Genomic DNA, 6000 nt, shown 5'->3' on the forward strand with positions numbered 1-6000 from the left:
CTTCAAAAAAACTGTTACTTTATGCAGAAGTTGAGTAATAGCATCATTCCATGTCACAAGCTTTCAGTTTCTGCTGCATGCATTCTTTTTATTAGAATTGATATCAGTAATTCAGTATTAGCACATTCACTAATAGAACCAACCTTCCTTCTAATGTTCCTCAAAACAACTTGCATCTCTTAACAGTTTCCACAGTTAACCACCATTGTTGTATATGCCTGAACTGACTTTTTTTAAAATACTTATTTGAATATATGTAGTCTGTTTCCAATGAAACAGAACAGTACCAGTAAAGAGAATAGCTGATTACCAATACCAACCTTCAGTTGAAGACGCTACTCAGTATGAAAATATGTTCTGCCAAGTTAAATAGATACTTTCATCTAATTTGATATAAATTTCATGGTTACTTGATATATACACAGGTGTCCAAAAGCTAAGGATGAACTACATTTTTACCTGTACATGAAAATATTTTCATGACTACAGCCAAATGTGGACATAAATTTATTGCCAGCATACTAATTAATTATGTTACACAAAAAATGTGTTATAAATTTTGCATAAATTAAATTGCAATATATTTTTGTCAAAATTTACAAATTTCCGAAGGACATAGTTATGGAATTAATGAGCAGTGCTTACAGAAACTATGCGGAGAGGCATTTCAGTATGGAATGTGTCCACCCTGAACTGCGATGCAGCTCTCACAACATCGTACCATGCATAGCACCAAGTGATTCAGGAGTTCTTGAGGCAAACTGGCCAACTCCTCCTTCAGAGCAAGGATAGGGTTTTGTTTGTTTGTTTTCTAGAGAGAATTTCATGCATCAGTGCAACTCCCTATTGCGTCCCCGTGTTCTATGGGTTGAGATCTGGGGAGCCTGGTAGCCACTCAAGAACTCCTAAATCACTTGGTGCTATGCATGGTACGATGTTGTGAGAGCTGCATTGCAGTTCAGGGTGGACACATTCCATACTGAAATGCCTCTCCGCATAGTTTCTGTAAGCACCGCTAATTAATTCCATAACTATGTCCTTCGGAAATTTGTAAATTTTGACAAAAATATATTTGACAAAAAAACTAGACCAAGGATATTATATATATCCCTTGAAAGGGATATATATAATATCCTTGGTCTTCAGAAGTATCTCCATTGCTTGTGTACAATGTGATGTGGCATTGTCATCCATAAAAATAAATTCTTTGCCTACAGCACCACAGAACAATCAAACATGCTTTTGATAATGGCATGTTTGATTCATTGCAATATCGTTCACTTGTCATAGTCTCTTTTTCCACACTTGTAGTTCATTACATCATTAAGCATAATGCTTCCTCACACCATGACCCCAGTGCCATTATATATATCCCTTTCAAGAGCATTCTTGTGATGGTAAGCAGTACCGCTTTCATGCCAGATCTCACTTGTGTACAATGTGATGTGGCATTGTCATCCATAAAAATGAATTCTTTGCCTACAGCATCACAGAACAATCAAACATGCCATTGAAGAACTTCATTGCAATATTGTTCACTTGTCATAGTCTCTTTTTCCACACTTGTCACTCATTGCATCCATTTGGGTATAGGCCTACTTTTCACAGACATCTTGTCACAATTTTTCAAGATGCAGCCGACTTGCAAGCTGACCTGCCATGGTATGTCAATTATTACATTTTGCTGTTATAACTAAAAATCTGTCTTCGTGCTCCATGGTTGAGCAAGGACAACCTCTTAGCAAACATCTGGAACACATTCCAGGATTTGAAATGCTGTCCAGAGCCTGGATGTGAGATGCTATGTGATATTCCAAACTCTCTGGCAATATCATCAATTCTGCCGCCTTCTGCAAGCTTTCCAATAATTCTTCCATGTGTGAAATCATCTAGTGATGTCTTTGAGACATTACAAGACATCCAAGTTGTAACTTTATTCCTTCATAAAAAGAGCTTCCTTCAAACACAATTCGCTTAGCACAGAATTTTGCCTTTTATCCCTTTGAGTACTACCAAGTGACCCCCTTGCATATGATTCAAAAATTTGTACTTTATACTTTATACCCATTTTATACTCAAAACCGTTTTCCTGAGTACAGACCTTAATATATAAGTTCCTTGCAAACCACTGAAATCAACACTAAACCAATCATTCCAGCACCACAAAATTCTCAACAAATAACATCTTAACCACCAATAGCGAAGAACTGCCTAAAAAAATTGCTTGAGAATCAAACTTGCACTACAGGTTAATTGAGACCAGTGTATATCTAAATTTCTTAGACATTTCCCTAATTAAATTTATTAAGATGCAGAGACAGCCATATATTTGCATGACTTCGCTGCCATTAGAGAAGTAATAGTATTATGTTCTTTCACTATAGTTAAGTGCTCATCATAGGAGGCCAGAATCTCCATATTACCAGGTTCTATGTTCAACTACCTTTGATAATGCATTTGACTTTCTGATCATTTCTCACAAAAATCAAAACTTTTTTATGAACAGTGATGTCTATTAGTATTTATTGTAAACAGGTGTTAACACTGGTATATCACCAGTTTGTGTGCCGTTAGCAAGCTTACCTTCTCCTGTAAACTCTTCTTCTACTGACATTGCATAAGGCAATTACAATTTTTGTAATTGCCCTATGCATGTAAGTTTATTAAAGCATCTAATATAAAACGACAGTATTTCCTTATCTCTCCTCATAAGCAGAGGCTTTTTATTGCAATAATCATTTATTATTACAAAGTTATAAATATATTATCCTTACTATTTTTGTAGCTGTAATATAATTGGTATCATTGCTCTTTGATTGGAAAGACTTGACTTTGAATCCTGTCTAGGATTTTGGGAAAATTTATAAAGGCATTTTCAACGGAGGGTGAATAGTTGATTTCTTACAGGACTTTTTCCCTTCCAAAACAGATAACCTACACGAACATTCTTAAAAATATTAGACAGTTAAAATTGGATTGACCACTGTGCCATTACCAAAATTATGTTTATAAGAAGTCATATTAGTTAGTTGGCCATGATAGGTCATTATACCTTAATGTATAAAAGAAAGATCAGTTGGGGTTTGCAGTTCCTTATCAACCATTATATTTGGATTTTTTTTGTTGCATTTGCATTTTTTTTTTCAATTTTTCCAGTGTTTGTTCCATATTTATGTGGAAGTTTATTTTATTTTTCTTCTCTCCAAAGTGTAACACCTTGTACTTAACCATATCACAATTGCTGCCTCAGCAAATGTCTGAATGCAAAATTGGAATGAATTGTGGTCACATTTTAGGTGCATTTTGCAAAATATATAAACCTATTAGGTTCCTTTTGTCTGTTTGCTGGCTTTTCAGATTCAAGTGGAATATGAAGAGACAGCAAACAGAAGCAAAAAATCTCTACAGCCAGCGTTCCACTTGCTGTGGAATGCTGGCTGTAGAGATTTTATTGTAATTTGAGATTTATTTGGGATGCTCAGAAAAATTTGTTATAGTTCTAGTTATGTTTCAAGAACCATTTCCAAGATACAAAAGGATTAAAGCATACAATTAGAAATATTGATAAATCAAAATTTAATTTCATCCTATGCTGCATAAAAGCAATTAAGGCTTTTATGAAGCACAGGATGAAATTAAATTAAATGAAACTTATAATTATAAAAAAAAAATTTGTTGTATCAGTTTTATATATGGGAGGTTGCAGAACCTGTAATATAGTTGTGCCATGTGTAGGCTGATATTAGGAGGAAGAAACATGTTAATATTCTCTTGAATTGCTGAAGGCTTTAGTTTTTGGTTTTTAATATAGGATTATTTCCTTTGATTTCTCTCTCTGACAAACTCACCTGCTTGGAATCAGTGATTGGTTCTCATGGGTTAATATGTAGACTGGGGAAACGGGTACCTTTTCTATTCTTTCATTCACACGAGACTCGATCAAATATCAGGATAGGACTGGTAATTTGTGGCCACAGTTTATGCATTATTTGATTAACTTCTTTGGATATCCCAGTTATGCAGTCTCTTTTTTTTTAAAAGATATTTTGAAGCCAGATAAAGTGAATAAATTTTGAAATATTTTCAATTATTTTGAAGTTTCATAAAATTGTAATGTTAATTATGAAGAACCTAACTTTCATACAAAAGTTTAATTTAATGGAATATTTATGTCTAGGATTCTATGAATTCTATCCACGCACACACGCTCATAACCAAAACTGTATTTTATTTTCATCATTACAGCATGAATGTTTACCATATTTGATATCACTGTCAACTAAATTAACATTGCCTTCAGGTCAGCATATATATGTGTGTATATATATAAAAGCAGGGCTCGACAAATACGCTTGCCCATGGTGAGTAGATTTTGCCAATTGGTGATTAACTGTAGACTGGACACGATAGAATATATGTTTTTTAATAATAAAAATAACTTTGTAATCAAAATCTTGTTAACTTTTAAAAACAACAATGCAGCACCACTGATCAGTTAAGGAACTCTTGACTTTTGTTTGGACATTTTAAAAAAAAAAAGGTGGGGGGAGGGGGGTTGGCAAGTACATTTTTTTTTTGCTTGGCATGTGGGATTTTGGATAATTGGTTGAGATTATGCAGAATTAAAAAACAAAGCATATCTATTTTGTTCTGTTACTATTCTATCTGTTAAATTCTAAATCGCCTTTTATAGGTAATACGGAAGCAAGTAGTTATGTGCTACAAATATTTTCCAACCACTATTTGGTTGTCTTTGCATTATGTCATAGTAATATTGTACATGCTTTATTGTACAAAAAAAATTTTTTATACAGTTTGTGAAATGAAAAGTTTCCAATGAAGTATTTTATCATGATCTACTACTATTTATCATTATTCCTAGAACACTGAACTGGTGTATGCTGACCTTTATTTCTAAAAATGTGCCAAAATTACTATTAAAGTGGTTTCACAGTCCAACATTTTTAATTCATGTTTGGTACAAATAGCTGCACTTGATGCTATGTGGTTGTCATCTGCTTCTTATGAAAATTTATAGAACATATTTTTGTTTTAAAGGACAAGGTTTACTTTCCTAGTGGAGTTGCTAGAATTTTTGTTGTTTATTTTTTATAACATGCTGTGTGAGGTTTCAAGGTCAGCATATTGTTTACTGTTAGTCATCTGGAAGGAATAATAATATATGTAGCAACTAAGCTCAGGTGCTGATAAACACAAATGCTAATCTTCTGATACAAAAAGATTAAAATCCTTAAGGATACAAGGAACCTTTATGAAGACTTTCAACTTGAGGGTGTGTTATACAGTCTCATATGAAGATAACAGAGTTACACTTCTAGAAAACTTGGGTTTTTCATCTCACAAAACAGGCAAACTAGCCAGAAGAACATATTCAATTTAAAGACAATACACAGGCACCATGGGTTTAGTCGTTGCTTTGACAGTAATTCTGGAAAAACAAGAGTAACGATAATAGAAGTAAATAGTAAAATATAAAACTGAAAACTACCATGATGATAATCACTCATAAATGATCATGATATTTTATAAATGATTGCATGGTACTAGTACTGACAAATGAGTCATGTGACATAATTTTAGATCACTCAGCATACTAGGACTAATAGTGTATTCATGGCAGTACATATGGCAGAGGGAATTAAGTTTATTACACTAGATTTTAATTCATTTTATATTGACTAAAATGAAACATTTACAATACATTCATAGTTACCAAATAAAACTAATATCTATTTTGAGATATTGTAATTAGCAGAAACAATGTATGTTTCCTGTCACAAAGTAATGTTACATTATATACACAAAATTTGTGATTTTATTATGTTGCTGTTGCGTGTGTCATCCCCAACATTTTGCATAAAAACCCATTTTACACACAAATGATGTGTAAAGTGACTAGTAATTGTAAATGCAAATAGTAATTAAGCATAATTCGGTAGGTATATATGTGTGTAGTTCATCTGCATAATGCACATGCAG

This window comes from Typopeltis vanoorti, chromosome 14 (genome assembly GCF_054136105.1).
Source record: "Typopeltis vanoorti isolate ZY-2024b chromosome 14, IOZ_Tvanoo_1.0, whole genome shotgun sequence".
Lineage (NCBI taxonomy): Eukaryota > Metazoa > Arthropoda > Arachnida > Uropygi > Thelyphonidae > Typopeltis > Typopeltis vanoorti.